Source organism: Zosterops lateralis (genome assembly GCF_965231275.1).
Source record: "Zosterops lateralis genome assembly, chromosome: W".
In the NCBI taxonomy this organism is placed as follows: Eukaryota; Metazoa; Chordata; class Aves; order Passeriformes; family Zosteropidae; genus Zosterops; species Zosterops lateralis.
The window spans coordinates 25561026-25583034 of record NC_139801.1 but is presented as its reverse complement, the minus strand read 5'-3'; the positions used below and the strand labels follow the sequence as shown (position 1 = coordinate 25583034).

General features: G+C 45.1%; 1 protein-coding gene across 3 annotated transcripts in view; it reads left to right on the top strand.

Moving 5' to 3' along the window:
* LOC310922193 (E3 ubiquitin-protein ligase KCMF1-like) overlaps positions 1 to 22009 on the top strand; it is a 65486-nt gene that overhangs the window by 1249 nt on the left and 42228 nt on the right. The gene's annotated exons all lie outside the window — the stretch shown is intronic.

Genomic DNA, 22009 nt, shown 5'->3' with positions numbered 1-22009 from the left:
GCCAGGCGGCAGCCGCAAAGATTTCAAAACCATGACGGTGGGGGAGGCTGGTAGATACCTTCTTTTCTACCCTTCCATCTCATGGTGCCGCCGCTCAGAGCTGCTCCCTGGGGCCTGAAGAAGGAAGGGGGAAGGAGAACATCCCCCCCGGGCCCTGGCCAGGGGCACGGACAGCTGCCAGGGTGAGCCTAAAACTCATTAGATATTAGCAGCCGGTGCTTTCCTCTCCTCCCCCACTATCGAGCTTAGCCATGGCCAGGCCCCTTCTGCCGTGGCCCCTGGCACAGGGCCAGCCCTGAGCTTCAGCCTCCCCTCTTCCCCACCGGCAGCCGGGAGAAAAGGTGGCTCATCCAGCCAGGCTGCCCCACCCCATGGGCAGCGGCTCCCAGAGGCCCAGCCAGGCCTGGGCCAGCAGGGCCTAAGCCGGCCCCTTTCTGTTGCCCACGATGCTACCTGCTGGCTCACCGGGAGAAAAGATGGCGGCTCAACTCAGGGTCAGCTTTATATGGGTAATTCCAAAAGTCTCATTCCATTTTCTCAGTGGTCAAACTACATGCCAATAGCCAAGAACTGGCCCCTGATAGGGCCTTGTCCTTTCCAAGCAATTCTAAGGGTCCTGACAGGGCAGTATTTCATATTCCTCTTCAACTAAAAACCAAACTGTGTTAACCCATAACAATGACCACTGATTGCTTTACACCAATACGAAGTATTTCAAACCAGAATGTAATTTTTTTCCCTTTCTCTTGCTCTTCAAGTTAGGCACGAAATTTTGTCTCTGATTAGAGACAAGTTTAGGAGAAAATTTTCTGGAATGAGTGTTTCTTCTAAAGAAAAGGGTTTCAGCAATCCCTTTTGACCAATGAGAAAATTATTACTAGTGGATGAAAGTGAAAAAAACCACAACTGTTTATTGACAGTGCTTGCACAGCACAGGAAAAAAATTAATAAATGCTCGATATTGAATTGTCAGAACCTTACCCCTTCCCACTCACTCACAGCAGAACAAAAAATCCCAAAATTCCAGGAGAAGAAACAAAACAGATGACCATGTGGCAAGGAGGAACAAAATGGCACTTGTCTTCTGTCCCAGGGAAGAAAAAAAACAAAGGTTCACGCAACAGCTCAAAACAAACAGATGGGAACTTGGTGAATCTCTGATGTTGGTCTTCTCTTCATAGCAGATGAAGCTGGTGGATTTAGGGTCCTTTCTTTCATTGGGTTGGCTTTTTCCAAGGTCTGCCTGATAGGGTATCCCTGCGGCTTCCCCACCAGTCCCGGACGATTGGCTCCCATCGATTGTCTGATCTTCAAGCAAAACCAAGCTGAACAGTTTAAGGAAAAAAAAAAAAAACCAAAAGCTGCCAAAGGATTGCTGTTGCAGCCTTCAAGACCAGGGAAAATGAAAAAAAAACAAAACAAAAACAAACAAAAAAAAAACTTCTTGCCTGAGGTAACAAAAAAACAAGCTAGCTGAGCAACAAAGTAATGCTGGTCCGAACTGCACCCAGCATGCCCCGGAGTGAGGCTTTCGAGAAAGCCTGCGCCAGAGCCCCAAGGCTCCCCTGCCTCCCCTGGACCCACCTTAAAGCTACAGCAACCATTTCTGGGCATAGAGCAGACAATTAAGGAATAGAGAATCATCATAAAATCACCCCAAGACACTCATCCTTCCTTGAAACTGGAAAAATAGAGAACACTACTTGTGCTCCTGGTCCTTCAACCAGTTATCCCAAGGCCTTGAAGTCTCTTTTGAATGTCCTTGGACTTCTTATTGCAACTTAATTTCTGCCTATATGAAAAAGCAATAATGGATAATAATCTGAGGGCTGTACTAGGGGTAGGAAGTTTCCTTACCATGTCTTTAAGCTGGGCCCTGGGAAGGCAGCATACTTTCCTTAAGAAATTAGAATTTCTGTTCCCCTCAGAAGAGAATCTCTTCTGATAAGAACTCATCTTTTTTTTTTCTTTATGAAAGTGGTTTTGACACAGTTCATAGGTTGACTTAACCTTGATGACATCTCTAACCTAGATAAACTACTGTCCTCATCATTGTTCAGTTCCATCTTTCAGTCCTTCTATTGTTTGGTGACGTAGTCATGGAGGAGACATGCCTGCTGTGCCAGGCAGGAACTTATTGCAATTCCCCATATCCCTTAAAACACTGCATTCTGCCAGGTGGAGAGAGGATAGGGAATCCTCTGTATCATATGTCCTGTCTTTCTGATAGGCCTGTCCCAGGGAAGGTAGGGTGCAATTCCTGTAGTCTATCTCTCAGACTCCTACTCTTCAACCTACTCACTTCCTGTTGGAGCTCTGCTACTAAACTGGGGAGTTCCTCTATCTTGGTGCATCTCCCAGAGGTGTTCTCACTACTGTTGTCTGGCATAAGAGTAGGGCACATCCTGCAGCCTGACACATGGGTAACAGTGTGTTCCCATCAGAGCTGTGTCAGTCAAGGTAGGTGCAGTGTTTAGAGAAGCTGTGGCTTTCAGACAGGTAGATACGATTGCTCCCTAGTCAGGCCAGTGGTGTTACAGTGCCATTTCATGCCAACTGCCATGCCATGTCCTGTTTGCCTGTCTGTCACTTGAGGACACGAAAGAACTACACTCACTTGTCAGGTTGTGAGACGAGAAAGAAAAAAAAAGTTGATTTTGGTTTGGGGTTTAAATAGGATTTGGAATTTGATCAGGGATTGGGGGACGAGAAATACACCTCTCTGACCCCAGTGGTCAACTTAGAAGTTTATCAATTTGTCCTTCCCCCTGGAAAGGAATGTATTATTTGCTAAACATCACTCTTTGTTTTTCTTACAATTCGTGAGAAAGCTTCAGTCCAAGAATGAAAACATCAGAAGGCTGAAAAATCAGGGCAACACCTGCCCTAATCACTAGGGCTCCCTAGAAGCTTTTTGTAAGTGTGTGGGCTTGGCTACTGTTTCCCCTAGTCCTGCTTGGGTCCTGTCAGCTGCTGTCAGACAAGGTGTGAGCTCCTAGCACCTCTTTCCTCTCCCCTGAGGTTTCTTCTCCCCGTTTCAGGAACCTCCCCAGTTCACGTGGGCAAGAGCACTCAGCTGCAGATTGTGCTGTCACTGGACCTGCTCGTCTTGGTGACCATAGACCGTGTATTTTAATTTGATTGTGAAGAGATGAGTTATTACTCTATAATTTGCAGCTGTTACTTACTCTAATTAAAATCTATTATCTTTCTTGTGTATATGTTGAGTAGAAAGTAATTGTGGCCGAATGTCTTCAAGAGTGCTTCTTTATTTACAATGGATACGTTCCCTTTAACTGTTTTATATTTACATTAAAATGTTGTTCCTGCTTTGTCTAGTAATTAAATGGAAGTCAATATTTCCATGCTTTTCCTGTAAAATACTGAAACAGGATAGAGCCAGTCTTGGATAAGACTGACAAAGGAAGCAAGTTATTGAAAATTTTATCTCAGACTGATGTCCTTGAAATGCTATTTGAGGTCTTTTCATAACCCTGAAGTCTTGTGTATCCTGTGTAAGCCAAATGTGAAATCTCCAATGTTATTTTTACCTGCTCCTAATATTATTTGGGAGTCAAATGGAAAAGTCTTCACTGTTCAAAGAGAAAGCAAGTTGTTATTTCTACTTATGTTAGGCTGCTCATTTTTTAATTTTGGGTATCCAGGTTGTCTTATTGGATTTCACACCTTAGTTTTGTTTGTAATTTTAAAAATTAATCCCAGTGTGAGGTGATATTTGAACCCTAATATTATTTAGCATTAGTCTCCTTTTCTGGACATCAGATCAGATGTTCATCTTAGTCTGATAAATACATAGCTCCTCATATCTGTTTTTATTAGAGATTAACCAAATGTTATAAGAATAAATTATATTTGATTGGGAAGATGAGAATAAATATTGAACTATATATATATTTAATAGGTTAATATTAGGCATGTTACATATAAAATTCTTGTATGATAACGTCTCTGAAATTTTCAGCCGTGATAGAGGTGAAAAGTGTGTGATATACCAGAATAGTGAGTCCAATGTGTTTAAGCAAAACAACCTTTTCCTTTTCTCTTTAAGTCATGGGACTTTTAAGCATCTCTTGATTGATCCATTGTCCTGGTTTAGGGCAAATTTTGGGAGGGAACCTCTGAATGGAGTCCCTCTACAAAGCCAATTCAAGCAGCCTCTCCCCCAACCAGTTCGGGAAAAAATTTCCTTAGAGAAAAGTGCAAAAAACTATTTGTTCAAAAAGCAAAGTGTTCATAAGTGTAAAAATTGAATAATATTAAACAATAAAACATCTGGCCGTTCTGAAGAGAGATGGCAAATTTGAGAAAGTCCTTGCTGTGGGCTGTAGCTCAGCTCGCCCAGTCTTTTATTAGTCTCTCCAGCACTGGAAAATGCTGTCCTGGACCCCATTGGGCCGCAGGCATGAGCTCTGAGTGTTTTTCTGGGTTTTTCAGTCCAGAACAGGTTTAAACAGTTCCAAGAAAAAGAAAAAAAACCCACAGTCCAGGGAAATTCTCTGCCTCAGCTAGCTAAAAACTAACTAAAAAAACAAAGGCGAGCTCTCACTTGCTGTCTGTCCGCAGACAACACAGTCCAGGAAGAGAATGCAGGGGAGGGAGTGCAATTTCTGAAAACAAACTCCGCGCTCCTTTTCCCCCCCCCCTTCACTCTCGGAACCAGCCCCAAAGGTGCAGAACTCGTTTCTGAGCTAAACAGATGAATGGGCATACAAACATAAAGTCATCCCAGGACATCCATAAATTCAAAATGCTTACCAGTAGAAATTGAGTAATATTACTGAGAAGAGTATACGGTTGAAAATGCCTTTAGGAGTGAGGTTTGATCATTTAAAGTTGTGATGAGTCATAAAATCTTTAGGCTTTTAGCTTAATGCTACCCTTTAGCAGAATACTGTTGCATTAAAAAGTAAGCATGTTTTATCCACAAGTGTCTTGGTTTAAAGACAATTTCGTGGGGATGCTCTAAAATTAGTTACCTCCCCATAGTTTTAACCAATCCCATTCCACCAATAAGGAGAAATGCATATGAGTAGATATAAGTGAAAAAACAACAGTTTACTAACAAGCGAAACAGCAACAGGCAAAAAAAACCCCACAGTGATTAATCACTAGATACAAAATTGCTAAATCTCACAAATTCCCCAGGAACAAAGTGATGCCTGAAAGATAAGCTGGAAATAAATCCCCATAGACTGGGGTCTATAGAGTAGGTATTTGTTAATTGCAATGTTGGAGGTGAGGGAGATTTCTCCTCCTAACTCACTCACCTTTGTCTAGTGCTGTGGTATATTTATACTGTAAGTATTGCTTAGTGTTGCTATGTCATTATAACATCATCATATACACGCTGGAACTAATTTACATAGTATGATCTCATGGTTATTAGATAGTTCTTTTGCACTGTGCTTCCGTCTCCCCAATTCGGGAGTCATCTGAGGTCTCTGATGAAGGTTTCCAAAGTCTTCTTTGCATCTGAACTTTTCAACTTTGTCTTTGGAGCATGCACAGTTATGGTGTTCCTTGGTGTGTCTGGTCCTAACTGACCTAAATTCTTTATTTTGTGGCTAATTGGCTTTACATTTGCCAATTTCTCATTAATACTATACTTATCTATCTCTGAAACTACCACCTCCTGAGGTTTTTTCCTTTTTTTCCCCTTCTATTCAGCATTAAGCAACTACTTAACTATATAGTAGCCATTACATTTGTCCTGGTTTAGGCTGAATTAGGGGAGAACCTCCAAAGGACTCCCCTAATCTACCACCCCTCCCCCAGCCCTGGGTTTGGGAAGGAATTTCTCGAGCAAAGTGGAAAAAAACGGTTTATTAACAAATGAATAAACACCCCCCAACACAAGGGAAAAAAAGAAAAAAAAGCTCAGGTTACTGTGAGGCGGAGGGCGCAGAGCTTCTTTCGCGGGCCCTGGAGATCCTCGGAGTTCTCCGGTCAGGTCAGCTCCGGTGCCGGCCCAAAATCTTAAAAGGGAGGGGCGGGGGGGGAAGAAGAAGAAAGGAAAGAAAGGGAAAGGAAAAAAACGGAAACAGCAAAGATGAGCAGCATAAAGGAAAAAGAGAGGGAGAGAGCGGCAAGCGAAAGCACAGCGAGCTAGCCCAGAGCAGCAGCAGAGCTAAGAGAAAGGGGGGCAGCCAGTGCCCGCCCAGCCAACAGGAAAACAGGGACAGCTGTTAGACATAACAAGGTAGTCCGCGATATGGGATAGGAAGCACTGTCAACCCAGGACATCATTGTATAGAAAGTTATTTATATCAGGTTATATAGGTATAAAAAGCTATGAATCAGGTTATATAAGTATCGAAAATTACAATTCAGGTTTGTCCTGGTTTAGGGGAAATTTTGGAGGAAACCTCCAAATGGGGTCACTCTAGAAAGCAAATTCCAGATGCCCCTCCCCCAACTGGTTCAGGAAAAGATTTCCTTGGAGCAAAGTGGAAAAAACTGTTTATTTAATAAGCAAAGTATTCCCAAGCATAAAAAAAAATATATATATATTTAAAAATAAAACCTCTCACTGTTCTGAAGAGATGGCAAATTCAGAAAGTCCTTTTCGTGGGTGTCTTGCTTTAAATAGACAGGTATCTGCCAAGGAAGATTGGAGTCTCCCTTGGAATGTTACCCCCCTCCCCTCCTTTTTTCAAATTATTATAAATTTGCAATTAAAAGGCTGTCAGGCAAAGATTTTTGGGAATAGGTATAGCAGTTCTTTACTAGGGATATTAAAAAATACAAATGTTGTAGTACAAAAGAATAGGCAAACAAACAAACAAGGAATCCCAGAAAACCCTGACAGAGTCAGAAATACAACCTGACGCCCTGTTAATCAGGGCATTGGGAACAGTCCACAATCAGCCCTTCTGGAGTGGCAGATGTGGTCCTGTTGGAAGTAGAGATGATGGTCCTGTGGAGCCAGGGGTCCTGAAGTGGGTCTGGTCTTCCTTTGGGAGTCCCGTGGGAACACCGGAGTGCCTGGTGATACTTGCGGCTCCTTTTTATCTATGTGGAAATGGTTTGCCCTCTGTTCCCTGGTAGAGCATCTCACAATAGGATGATGAAATGTGTCATGCCACTGGTGAGCTTTAATGGTGCGTTAACAGAAGATATTCCCATGGGGGTAGTGGAAGACTGAGCAGAGATAAGAGATAATACCCCACCCAGTTTTTAGCAGCTGGCTTGTTATCAGGGAGGCAGTTACCCCCTCCCTTCTGGAGATGCAACAGATAAGAAAAAAAAAAAAAAAAAAAAAAAAAAAAAAAAAAAAAACAAACCAAACAAACAAAAAAAAAAACCTTTGGCTATTTCTTTGTTTTGGTCAAGTACCCTTAAGTATCCAACACTTAGTCTCCTTGGTAACTTATGGGGAAAAAATTCTTTAAAGTAAAAAAGGAGCAAATGTAACCCCCAACAGTGGGGTATAGCTCAGCTCTCTCAGTCTCTTATCAGTCCCTCCTGTGCTGGAAAATGCCACATCCTAGGCCCTGGTGGGCCACAGGCGTGAGCTCCTGCTGTTTTTCTAGGTTTTCAGTCCAGAGCAGGTTTGAACAGTTCCATTAAAAATAAAATCCACAGTCCAGGGAACTTCTCTGTTTCAGCTAGTTAAGAAACTAACTAAAAGCAAAGGAGAGCTCTCTCCCACATGTCTGTGCTGCAGACAACACAGTCTGTGAGAAGGATGCAAGGGAGCAAGTTCTGAAAACAAACTGCATATTTTCTCTCTTCCCCCCTTTCGCTCTCAGAACCAGTCTTAAAGGTGCAGAACTTAATATCCAGCATAAACAGAACAGACAACTGGGGATACAAGCATCATAAAGTCATCCCAAGACATTTCACCCCTTATCCCCAGATCATCAGCTTACTACCAAAACTAATATATATTCTAACTCTACACACACATACATTTATATATACACATATATAAATATACATATATACAGTATACTGCTATATACAGACAGTGTAAGTGACATTCAGCAGTAATATTTACACATGGTTCTCACCCAACAATCAGATCTCCCTGAGGTACACATTGTGTTCTATCTTTCTGCATTATTTGCCATGTGCAACCTGGTCCCTGAGCAAAGACAACCCCACAAATGGGTTTGTCTGTACTCGAGGCAGAATTGATCCAAACTGTCTTCCCTAACAAACCTCTCACATGTACCACTGGGATTTTGTCTACTGTATGCAGGGCCTCTGATTGTTGGGCAGGGCCTGCTCGGTTGGTGGAGCCTTGGATGTTAACTAACCAGGTGGCCTTTGCTAGATGCTGCTCACAATTTTTAAAAGATCCCTCACCCAGTGCTTTCAAGGTGGTTTTTAACAGTCCATTGTACCTCTCCACTTTGCCTGCAGCTGGTGCATGGTAAGGGATATGGTATATCCACTCAATGCCATGTTCCCTAGCCCAGATGTTGATAAGGCTGTTCTTGAAATGAGTCCTGTTGTCTGACTCAATCCTCTCAGGGGTACCATGCCTCAAAAGGACTTGCTTTTCAAGGCCTAGAATGGGTTTACGGGCCGTAGCGTGAGGCACAGGGTAGGTTTCCAGCCATCCTGTGGTGGCTTCTACCATTGTGAGTACATAGCGCTTACCTTGGCATGTCTGGGGCAGTGTAATATAATCAATCTGCCAGGCCTCTCCATACTTATATTTGGACCACTGCCTACCATACCATAGAGGCTTCACCCGCTTGGCCTGCTTGATCACAGCGCACATCTCACAGTCATTGATAACCTGAGAAATACTGTCCATGGTTAGATCCACCCCTCGGTCTTGTGCCCACTTATAGGTGGCATCTCTGCCCTGATGACCTGAGGCATCATGAGCCCATTGAGCTAGGAACAACTCTCCCTTGTGTTGCCAATCTAAGTCTATCTTTGACACCTCTATCTTTGCAGCCTGATCTACCTGCTTGTTGTTTCGGTGCTCCTCATTAGCTCATCTCTTGGGGACATGGGCATCTACATGGCGATTTTTTACAGATAGTTTCTCTATCCGGGTAGCAATGTCTTTCCAGTCTTCAGCAGCCCAAATTGGTTTTCCCCTACGCTGCAAATTAGCCTTTTTCCACTTCTCTAGCCATCCCCACATAGCATTGGCTACCATCCATGAATCAGTGTAGAGGTAGAGCTTTGGCCACTTTCCTTTTAGCAATGTCCAGGGCCAATTGAACAGCTTTGAGTTCAGCAAGTTCGCTTGACCCACCTTCTTCAGTAGCTTGTGCGACCTGTCGTGTGGGGCTCCACACAGCTGCTTTCCACTTCCGGTTCATCCCTATGATGCGACAGGAACCGTCAGTGAAAAGAGCGTAGCATGTTTCTTCTGCTGGCAGTTGGTTGTACAGTGGAGCTTCTTCAGCACGTGTCACTTGCTCTTGTTCCTCTTCATCAGTGAAACTAAAGTTTTCACCTTCAGGCCAACTTGTAATTGTCTCCAAAATCCCAGGGTGATTCAGTTTTCCAATACGGGCGTGCTGTGTGATGAGAGCAATCCATTTACTCCATGTGGCATTGGTGTCATGGTGGGTAGAGGGAACCTTTGCTTTGCACATCCACCCCAGAACAGGTAGTCGGGGTGCCAGGAGGAGTTGTGTTTCAGTGCCTATTACCTTTGAGGCAGCTCAGACTCCTTCATAGGCTGCTAAAATTTCCTTCTCTGTTGGAGTGTAGTTTGCTTTAGACCCTCTGTAGCTTTGACTCCAGAATCCCGGTGGTCGGCCTCGAGTCTCACCCGACACCTTCTGCCAAAGGCTCCAGGACAGACCATGGCTCCCACCTGCAGAGTAGAGCACGTTCTTCACATCTGATCTCATCCTGACTGGGCCAAGGGCTACTGCATGAGCGATCTCCTGCTTAATCTGGGCAAAGGCATGTTGCTGTTCAGGGCCCCACTGGAAAGTGTTCTTCTTGCAGGTAACCAGGTAGAGAGGGCTCACAATCTGGCTCTACTCAGGAATATGCATTCTCCAAAAGCCTATGACACCTAGAGGAAGCGTGTGTTTCCTTCTTGTAGGTTGGTGGAGACACTGCTGTGATCTTGTTGATGACATCGATGAGAATCTGATGCCGTCCATCTTGCCACTTTACTCCCAGGAACTGGATCTCTGAAGCAGGTCCCTTAATTTTGCTCTTCTTGATGGCAAAACTGGCTTTCAGCAGAATCTGGATGATCTTCTCTCCTTTCTCAAAAACTTCAGCTGCAGTGTTCCCCCACACAATGTCTTCAATGTACTGCAGATGTTCCGGAGCCTCACCCTTTTCTATTGCAGTCTAGATTAGTCTATGGCAGATGGTAGCGCTATGCTTCTGCCCCTGGGGCAGTCGGTTCCAGGTGTACTGCACTCTCCTCCACGTGAAGGCAAACTGGGGTCTGCATTCTGCTGCCAAAGGAATGGAGAAAAATGCATTGGCAATGTCAGTAGTGGCATACCACTTTGCTGCCTTGGACTCCAGCTCGTAGTGGAGTTTCAACATGTCTTGCACAGCAGCACTTAATGGTGGAGTCACTTCATTCAAGATACAATAGTCTGCAATCTCCATTCTCCTTCAGATTTGTGCACAGGCCAAATGGAACTGTTGAGGGATGAGTATCATTATTATATTCGGGACGGCAGAAATAACGATACAAGACTCCAGGGTCTTAAGTGGCAAAATGCAATGCCTTTATTAACACCACATACTTTTATAGACAGTTCTGAAAGAACCAAGATGTGATTGGTCCTCAAACCAATACCTCACCCTCACTGGCTGCTCAGGAACCACCGTTCATAAACATCTTGCAAGTAAACAGAAAGTCCGAAAAACAGCAGGTGCAGATATTGTTTATAATTCTTTCTCACAGCTTTCCCAGACCAATGTGTGGGAAAGTAAGTGTTCCCACAGGCTCTGCTGCTGCCTGATCTTTGTAAGTAACCACAGATGAGTGGATTTTGCTGACCACCCCTTGGCTCTCCAGCTCACAGATCATCCTATGAATGGGAATCACCGCATCTCGAGTTGTTCTGTACTGTTGGCGGTGCACTGTTGATGTGGTAATTAGTACTCGTTGCTCTTCCCCCTTTAGAAGTTCTAATGCAGATGGGTTCTCTGATAGTCCAGGCAAGGTGTTAAATTGCTTAACACCCTCTGTGTCTAAGATGCCTTGGGAAGGCTGACATGAAACAGAGACTGGACAGAGCTAGAGAATAAAGTAAATATTTATTGAAAGGCCTTTAGGGTACACCTTGGGCAGGACAAGAGCCTGACCAGGGTTACACCCAAGGTAGACTTAGAATGGTCACAAAATGGATGACGGGTCATGAGGTTTTACACTTTTATAAGTTTTGGTCCATTTGCATTTTGGTGTTTAATTTTCCAATTGCAGCTTCAGGTTGTGAGGTCTCATCCTTCCTGTTTCTCTCTTCAGTCCACTGTTGTTTATGTTTTTGGGCCTGAGACTTGTACTTGTTGTCCTTGGTCTTCAGCAGGAAAAGGATTTGTTTTGTCTACCTACTCTGTGAAGAGAGCTTACTAGCACTTAATATGAGGCTCAGAACTACACCTAAGCAGCACAGAATCTGGAAAACATGAAAGCTAAAACTTTAGGCATCATCTACAGCCGTTATCCCAAACGCCCACCTGAGTCCCTTTGGGTCTTTCAAATACCCAGTCCAGAGGAAGTCTATGCCCAAAATCCATGGAGCCTCTGGGCCAGTGACAATAGGGTGTTTCTTCCACTCATTTCCAGTCAGGCTCACATCAGCCTCCACCAAAGTAAAATCCTGTGATCCCCTTGTTATGCCAGCAATAGAAACAGATTCTGCCCCCATGTGTCTTGATAGGATTAGTGTTCACTGTGCACCAGTGTCAACCAAGGCCTCATATTTTTGTGGTTCTGATGTGCCAGACCAACGAATCCAGACAGTCCAAAAAACATGATTTTCCCTAGCCTCTACCTGGCTAAAGGAAGGGCTCTTCTAAGCCTGGTTATCCTTCTTTCTCTGGGTGTATGTCTTAGAGGTTCCTTCAAGGGGATTGGACATGTCATCATCATACGTGGCAGTTCGGCTACGGGCTATTGGAGCTGCTTCCTTTTTGGTGGAACTTCTTCTCTGAGTCTTGCCCTCCTTCAATTCAAGCACCCATTGTGCCAGAGCAGCAGTAGACTTTCCATTCCACCTCCTCATGTTTTCTCCACAATCACGCAGGAAGAACCACAGCTCAGCTCATGGAGTGTACCTTCTCTCCCTAGCTGGGGGACATCTTTATTTGGTAACAGAACCTCTGATCTGTACTGTCGAGATTTGGAGAAGGCCCTCTTTAATCTCCTCTCTAAGTTTATTGTGATTCTCCTCTATTTTGTCTTCTAATTTCTGCAGACATGCTACCACAGCTGTGATTCTTGCATGTGTTGGACCATGCACGGCATCTGCATATGCTCGGAGCTTCTTTGCCATATCCAGTATGGTCTCCCCCATGTCATCCTGCTTCATTATTGCTAAAGCAGAAGAGTATTCTTGTGGCCCAAGTTGTACAAGTTTTCGCCACATCACGGATGTACATGGTACCAAGTCTGGATTCTTAGTTGTTATGTCATCTGAGAAGACAATGTCTGCCACTGCCATTTCTCTCAAGCATTGAATCCCTTGTTCTATGGTCTTTCACTGGGTTTGCTGCATATAGAGGTCACCAGATATCTTTCTGCCACACTTCCCAGGACCTGTTCCCAGAGACTGCAAGGGTGAGCCTCCCTTATCATTCCTTGGTCAATAACCGGATCATGTGACAGGGATCCCAAATGCCTCGCTTCAGTGCTGTCCAGAATTGTAGCCTTGCCTGCACCATCTCAAAGACAGACTCACCAACAAATATAGATTCATCAGGTCATCGAGTGTAATCCTTTCTTAGGCCACGAAGGTCCTTTAGGGAAGAGGACTCAATAGTGACTTCTGATTTTGTGTCAGTTGCTTTGACTTATGATTTTGTGTCAGGAGGTGGCTTTGAGGGTCCTTCCCCCAAAACATCATCCACTGGTCAATCGGTTTTGTTTTTCTACTTCTTTCCCACAGTAGCGACTGACAGTGGCTTAGGCTCACTGGTTTAGCTACTGGCTTAGGCTCACTGTCTGGTTTAACTACAACCTGAGTAACTGTGATGTTGGCTGCAGCCTGAGTGACTGGGATAGCTGCTGATTTATCTCCCTGCCCCCCTGCCTCTATCTGCTGCCCTACAGTATCTCGCAGCATGTGATAAGCATATGCCAGGGCCCAGTTTATTGCAATGATCTTTTTCTCTTTACAGTCATCATGTCAGTTCTCTTCCAGATATTTCCCCACCTCATCTGGGTTCTGAATTTGTTCACGTGAAAATTCCCAAGCTGCGGGATCAGAAAACTCCTTCAGGGTTCAGCCCATTCTCTCCCATTCTCCACACCATTCAGGATTTTCCATGCCTGTGTCTACTCCTGGGTCAGGGGTCTCATCAGCTCCTCTGGACATACCAGCCCTCACTCTAGACACACTGCAGACCATATAGAGGAAGCTTACCAAATAAAATACCAGGGAAGTTATTTCTTTAACATTCAGTGGAAACTGAACATTCTCAAAAAGTGTCATAACAGATTCAAAGGAGAAGAAGGAAAGGAAAGGCTGAAAAGCCTCATCCCTTGCTCCTCCTCTAACAAACTGGGTGCAATTACTAATAAACCCCCCAAACATGCTACTGGAATTAGGACACAGGGTAGGACGAAGAAACCATAAACCATACACATCTTGAACAAACCCCAGTACCTTTCTAAACTCCCTATAAATCGTAATCACTGAGCCCAGCAAAATATCTATTCTAATCCGTGCCCCTCTACTGTAAAAACTACGTGTTAGGGACAATACTGGAGCTATTTCTGGACAAGACAATAAGCTTAAGGACCAGAAAGGTATTAAAACCTCAAAAATGTCTAGGGGCCAGAGAGACATGAAGGCCTTCACCTCGTAATGATTTATTAAATATGGATATTGATCTAGTATTGATATCCAACTTTGATGGACAAAAGACTAACAGTTTAGAGTTAGAAATTGTATTCGGCACTGGGTAGTCCCCTAATATGCACTGCAAAGTTACAAGTGATTCCAGAGTCTTTTTATTTAGAAAGGTCTAAATATCCAAAATACTAATATATTCTTAACACTAACACCTCCCATTCCCTTCTTTGTATAGTAATTAGCTTAAAAGACTATTGAGGATGCATAGTTTTCTCCCTGAATTGGGTCAGTGGTCCTTTTTATGGGGAGGGACCATAAAAAGATGAAGTAGGGCGAGTCTTCCTCGTTCTGAACTTTCAACCTCTTCAATAGATGACAATATAAATGAGCTCTGAAGGAACTCCAATTTCCTCCCTCTGTGACTTTTGAATGGGTTTCCAGATGTAAAGGTTTGCAATTGTCTGTGTTCCTTTAGATCTATTTATCAGTTTCTCCGTTTCTCATTATAAACACAGCTAAACAAACATAAAAATAACAAGCAATTAGTTATCTAAATCCAGGAAAACTATCTTAAATCTGGCTTCTTTCAACTAACCATTAACTCTTAATTATTTCCAACAAAGCCTATCTATCTAAAATCTTAACTTTTCTAAAATCCTTAATTCTTTTAAAACTCATGTCTCAAACATTATGAATTCAAGCAACATGGCTACTGACTGCTTTATCCCAATACAGAGTAAGTGTTAAAAATGGGCGGAGATAATATTTTTCTCCTTAAAATGCCTTTATTAATCAGCTCTTACAATGGTGGCTCAGGGGTTTTTGCAGCCCAGTTCGCCCTTGAGGAGGAGGGTCCTGGTCAGCTCTGCAGCAGGAAGTTCAGCAGAGCTGGAGAACTCTTCCCTTGTCGGGAGTCTCCCCGGAGTTCTGATTTCCGTTTGTTTGCCTCGGGGTCTCACCTTTTGTTTGGTATTTTTAGGTTACAGCGAGTTACAAAAATTGGATTCATTAGCTCTATTGATGCTCTAGGGTATATACAGCTTAGTATTGGTTTTTGTGAGTTTAAATCTTACTTAGATTTATTTTTATAGGGGGTTTTTGGTGTTAAAAAGGATCCCAGAATGCATTTGGGATTTCTAATTTGCATATTCTACGGGGTCGCCCCGGTGAGGCAGGGGCTACAGCAGCCTCATGGCAATTTCGCAACAGGTCTCAGCGAGATGGCTGCGCTCGGGGAACAGGCGTCTCGGAGGTCCTGCGGGCTCGATGGTGGCGGGGGGAAGAGGTGCCTGTGGTGGCACCTTGGCGGCTATCCGCCGCGGTTCGGGGAGCAGTTCCTTTTTGGAGCGGGGTCGGGTCGGGGCAGGCGTCCCGTCGGCAGAATTATGCCGCCGCAGTGGCGGCGGCGGTCCAGCGACCGCGGCTGGAGCCGCGGGGGCTCTCCGCGCCAGGCTCGGGCTGGTTTGGCCGCTCGCGCTACGTGGTGGTGGCTCCACGGGCTCTGGAGAGCCGGGTCCCCCCTGGAGCGGGCCGGGGTGGAGGCCGCCCTGTTGGCATGCCGCGGCGGCTGCGGCTGCCTGGCGGGGGCCCGGGAAGCGGAGCAGGCCGGGCTGGAGACGGGCTGCCCCGTCGGTCCGCGGCTACAGGGGGAAGGCGGCTGCCTGGGATGGGAGCCGCGGCAGCCCGCTCCGGGGCCTGTGCAGGTTTTTCTTAAGGTGATCCGGGGTCTGGGGGGGGTGCAGGCACTCTCAAGGCAGCGAGCAGTCCACTCCGGGATCGGAGGGGGACTACGGAGGTGGCTTTTTACTATTACAATTTAAGATTATTACATTTAAAATATTAATGCACTTATTCTATGACAATCAAGGGTTTCAACTCTTCAAATCTTTAACATTTCTAATTTTCATTTTTATCAGTAAGTACAACCAAAATGCAATCAGTACAGGCTTTCTCTACTTTCTCGAGCCACGCGTTGAGTGCCAAATTATGTATTTGTCCTGGTTTAGGGCAAATTTTGGAGGAAACCTCTGAATGGGGTCCCTCTAGAAAGCAAATTCACGTGGCCCCCTCCCCCAACTGGTTTGGGAAAAGATTTCCTTGGAGAAAAGTGGAAAAAAATGTTAATTTAACAAGCAAAGTATTCCCAAGCATTTAAAAAAAAATTAAAAGAGCAATATGAAATGATAAAACCTCTCACTGTTCTTAAGAGATGGCAAATTAAGAAAGTCCTTTTTGTGGGGTGTAGCTCGGCTCACTCAGTCTGTTATCAGTCCTGTAGGTGCTGAAAGTGAGAGATCAGGCAGCAGCAGAGTCTGTGTGAAATTGTCACATAACTTTCTCACACAGGCCTGAGAAATTGTGAGGAGGAATCAAAACAGTCCTTGAAGGTGAAAAACAGTCTTCGCGGGTGTTGATTGTCCAACTTGTTGCTTACTTGTAAAAATGTTCGAGGGGTGCTGTTTCTGACTGGCCAATGATGGTGAAGTGTTGGTTTGATGGCCAATCATGTCTCATTCCCTCAGAACTGTCTATAAAAAGGATGGTCAAAAATAAAGATCGCTCTTTTTGCCTTCTGAGACCAAAGAGAGTATTGTGTCGTTATTAGCGCCATTCCTAATACAATAGCGACTTCTGGTGACCCCAACTGTCCATCGCAGCCTAGACGGACTGTCACCGGTGCTTACTCTTGAAAGGTGAGCAGATTACTCCCTGCACCTTCCTAGAGAGGGCTGTTCTTTCTGACCACGGGGTAGAGGACCTGGCCGGAGAGCTGGTCTTGAACGGCAGCCCAACGAGGCTTGAGTTTGTATTTCCCGGTACAAACCTCTGCATAACTGCATACGCAAGCTGTTGGGACAGGTTTCTGAACTGAGGAACCGGCCCTCTAGAGAGGACTGATTGTGCCTTCTGTGAAGGCTTTCCTTCACCAACCGGCCGGCAGCTGGAATCCTCCGCTGCAGGCAGCTCGGGTTGCCTTGGCTCCTCCTCCTCCTTCTCCACATTGCAATGCCCATGGGACAGTCTTCACTTCATCAGAGACCACAGATGACGTGTACCTTGAGCCTGCCCGGAACCAGCCCGCCTTCGATCCAGCTTCAGGGTCTGGTTGAGTCTGGCGCTGACTTTACGGTCGCATCCTTCTCTGCGTGGCCTCCGACGTGGCCTTTAGCTCCTGGGGGATTGGCCATGGCATGGTTGGAAGGCGAAGTACAGATCTCTGTAAGCCCACAGTCTGTGTTGGTCAGAAATGCAGAGGGACAGACAGCGGCGGTTTGGCCCTGGGTCGCAGCAGTTCCATTTCACCTCTGGGGGTGGGATGTACTAACAGCCTGGGTAGTAGCGGAGGTGCCGCCGGCCTGAGAGGGCTGCGGAGACCAGGGGTTCACCTTATGAGTGCTCTATGCCTTTAACTTTTCCTATATTTGTTTTAATATTGGTTGCGTATGATTTATAGGGTCTGTTTTACTGTGTTTTCTCTTTATTTATTCCCTCCGCGGTTGTTTGGGGGCAGGGGGAGATGGAAATGCAGCCCGAGGGAGGCTGTGCCAAGCCGGGCGAGCCACGGTGAGTCTGCGTTTTCTACGGCCATGACTGCTGTGCGGCAGTCTTTGTTGTTTTCCCCATGGCGGCTGCAGCACTGGTGGCGGCCGGGGTCTCTCTCTCTCTCTCTCTTTTTCTCTGTGCTCGGGCCCCGACCCCCCTGCGTCACTGCAGACGCTGCGGGCGGAAGCGCCGCTGCTTCGATGGTGATGAAGGGCGGGGCAGCCAACCCAGGACTGGAGAGCCGGGGGCAGCCCCTGCCGCTTCTGGACTCTCAGTATTGGGCTGCAGGGTGGCGGCTGCCGGAGTCTTCTCTCCGTGCTTGACCCCCCACCGCGCCGCAGACACTGTGGCAGTGTCTGGAGTTCCTTTCCCTGTGCCCGGTTTCCCCCTCCCATTCCCTCCCCTGCGCGGCACCACGGGTGCCAAGGGTGGAGGCGCGGGTGCCACTGCAGATGCATGACAAAAACAGTGGAAAAGAGCAGCTGCGGGAGGGGCCAAGGGGAATGACAGTTTCTGTCGCACCCATCCTCCCCCCTCCATTCCCCCCACGTGGTGCCAATGGACGGCAGGGTGTGTGGTCCAGGCATGTGGGCCTGGCGCGGCCGCTGCCCCCCCCCCTTGCCTGAGAGCAGCAGGGGGCGGTTGCCGCCAAACTCCACTTGAGCGAGGCAGCAGGCGGGTGGCTCTGGGTGGAGCCGAGGGGACATCAGATTCGTTCGGTTTTTAGCCTGCGTCTGCCCACCCCAAGACAGCTTTGTTTACGTTTGTTAAAAGATGCTTGTTTTAAGTTTTATCTATATTAAGTGCTGTTTCATTTCACATTATTCTAAGTTTTAAATACCTGTTTGTGAAATGTAGAACGTGCAGCTTGTTGCATTTTCACATATAACACAGAAGATTTATTAATAATTCTACATTGTAGCTGTCATTGGTTGTGCATTAGTTTAGTGTTTTTCTGAGTTTCATTTTAAGGTCATAAGCACATGGCTGTTTAGACAAGTCTTAGCTCTCTAAGATAGTTATTACTGATATATTGATGGCATGATGTGAGTTCATTGTTTTTATAATGAGTATTATTTATGAGATAACATTATTGTTTTACAGCTGGCTTCTTCTCATATACTTTGTCATCTCTTTGTGTGTAATTATCTATAAGACATGTGGCGTTCCAGGATTTTTCCTTGTTTTCTAGTTGTTTATGCTAGTTTCTGTACTAGCTCAGTAGTCGCTCGATGCTGTTTCATGATTTTTAAGTGTTTTTTAGAGTTCCAAGGAATGTTATTTGAGCTTGTAAGAGGCCTCCTCTACACTGCGGGATTGGGATGATGTTCCAGTTCGGGTCATAGGACCACTCCAAGACTTTACTGAGTTCAAAGCACCCTTATCCTGACAGAATTTCGGAGGAGACCAGTTATTAGGAGTTAAATTAGTCTTTACCCCAAGATTCTTAAGAACCTTGTTTTAGAATATGTTTAGGGTATTCTCTCCCAGTTAGAGCTCAGGCAGTGGCCAGGTCTTAGCTCTTCCTGGATGAGAAAATTGACAACAGCCCAGATGTTTTCGCATCAAAAAACTACATATGACTTATTTGGCTCGGCAATTTGACCTTAAAAATATGACAGCTGAACTGATCTTTGGAGTGAACCTGAGACCCTTGCCCAGGAAAGGGTGTCCAGGTCCTTCCTGAATGAAGTTTTCAGCTGTTTGCAGTTTCTGAGCTGATGGTGCAGTGTTTAGTGCTTGATAATAATTTGATTTCCCATGTGATATTGCATGCGTCTATTATTTGACTAATTTCTGATTAAAAGACTTTAGCTTTAACAAACGGATGTCACTCTTATTGCTGAATTTGGCCAATTTAAATATGTGCACATGTTTAGTAACACCTTCTCCTCTGCTATGTGGGCATCTGCTCACACTGGAGAAAAGAGTCGTGATGCTATTGCTCATTGGAAGTTAGCTTTTGTAATCTTGGATATACCTTCTTTTCTGAAACTGATAATACCTCCACCTACGTCTCACAGAAGACGTAGCAGTTTTTACAATTATGGGGAGTATCACACAAATTTGGTATTCCGCATTCTCCAACTGGTCAAGCCAGCGTTGAACGCACTCATGGAACTTAAAAGCGTGTTCTAAAAACAAAAAAAGGGGAATGCCTGGAGAAATCCCACACAGTCAATTGGGCAGGGCTCTATATACAATTAATCTCGTTATAGTGCCACAAAATTCAAATAATCCTGTCATTAGAAATTACTCTCCTTTGTTGCAATCTTCAGGCGAGATGCACCTGCCTCGAATTAAAGTCCAGATACAGGATCTAACCACTATAAGTGGAAAGGCCCGTGTGAGCTCATCGCTTGGGGTCGTGGGTATGCATGTTTCCACAGATATTGGAGTACAGTGGATACCTGCAAGGTACGTTCACCCTGATTTAGGACACCAAAACCTGAATGTGGCCAACAGGCAACATTTGAATGATGATCGGGATGCCGATCATCAATCAGATGGTCTCTCTACAGGTAGAGAGTGAGCATTCTGTTTCTTCTTTTGTTTCTGAAATAGTGAATGTTGACAAGTTAGACTGCTAGTTCTTTGAGCAGACTAACGTTTCGTTTGCTATATTAGAATTAGTAATTGATTATATTAGAATTAGTAACTGATTCCTTGCAAGAACGAACAACAAGACTTGAGGGTGGTGCATGAAGAATTCTATAGCATGTGCCATAGAATCTCCCTGATCATTCTAAATCAGTGTCTGGTTGAGGTTCCGTTTGGGAGCTGGCAAATTACTAAAGGGACATCTTGTGCTATGTTGGTTCTCTTTCCTGCTAGGGCCCTGCAGGAGATTACAGTAAATGCTGCCTTTCTGCCTTAAAACAAAAGGGGGAACTGTGGATGCTGAAAGTGAGAGATCAGGCAGCAGCAGAGTCTGTGTGAAATTGTCACATAACTTTCTCACACAGGCCTGAGAAATTGTGAGGAGGAATCAAAACAGTCCTTGAAGGTGAAAAACAGTCTTCGCAGGTGTTGATTGTCCAACTTGTTGCTTACTTGTAAAAATGTTCGAGGGGTGCTGTTTCTGACTGGCCAATGATGGTGAAGTGTTGGTTTGATGGCCAATCATGTCTCATTCCCTCAGAACTGTCTATAAAAAGGATGGTCAAAAATACAGATTGCTCCTTTTGTCTTCTGAGACTGAAGAGAGTCTTGTGTCATTGAAATGAATGGGCAAGGAGACCAGCTCCTTTTTAATGCCTTTATTAAGATCAGCTCTAGGTGGGGGTTCGAGGGGTTGCGCTCACCACTGCTGCTCCCGATGGACGACGCAGGGGAGGAGGTGTTCAGCTTTGCCGCACGGCAGAGCTGGGGCTTCCTCCTCACGAGTGTCCCTGGGAAGACTCTATTGGGCTCATAGTTTAGGGGTGTCTGCCTGGTCAAGTGTTGTTTAAGTTATGATGACGAGGTGGAACTCAGCTTAGGTTGGTTTGAGGTTCTCTATGGTTCTTCTGACTCAGAGTGGTTATTCTTAGTCCATGATTTTGGCTTGGCTCGTTGTTTTTCGGGGTTATGTGTCCAAATATAGTCCCATGAGCGCTTGAGGTCTCCTCGTTTGCATGTTGGGTGGTGTCATCGGCTGCTATGTGGGAGAGTGGTGGGAGAAGAGGAGAAGGGAGAGATACAACTTCAAAGGGGTCCGAGATAAGTATCACTTAATAGAGAAAACATTTAGGGAAAGCATTTGCAGAGATAACGGTATCTAACAGAGAAAGCCTTACAACAGGTAATGGTAAATACTATCTAACAAAAAGGGACACTTTACAGTATTAACGCTCAACTGAATTCAGGAACTTTGTATTTTATTTCTTACATCATTATTAGTGCTGTTCCTAATACAAAAGAGACAATCAGCCCCTCTTGCGCTAGAAAATGCCGGTGAGCTCCTGGTGTTTTTCTGGGTTTTCAGTCCAGAGCAGGTTTGAACAGTTCCAAGAAAAAGAAAAACCTTAGTCCAGGGAAAACTTCTCTGTTTCAGCTAGCTAAAAAACTAACTAAAAGCAAAGGAGAGCTCTCTCCCGCATGTCCGTGCTGCAGACAACACAGTCCATGAGAAGGTTGTGGGGGAGCAAGTGCAAGTTCTGAAAACAAACTGCATGCTTCTCTCCCCCTTTCACTCTCAGAACCAGTCTTAAAGATGCAAAACTTAATATCCAGCATAAACAGAACAGACAACTGGGGATACAAGCATCATAAAGTCATCCCAAGACAAGGTTATTGTTAGAAATGGGCAGGAGACAATGTTTTCTCCTTAAAATGCCTTTAGTGATCAGCTCTCTAAGGGGTAACTCGAGGAATAGTTTGAGCCTTTGCTGCTCTTCCCGGTTCACCCTTGAGGAGGAAGTACCATTCAGCTTTGCAGCTTTGGTCACTGCAGAGCCAGGAGCCCGCCCTCGCAGATGTTCCTAGAGCTAACA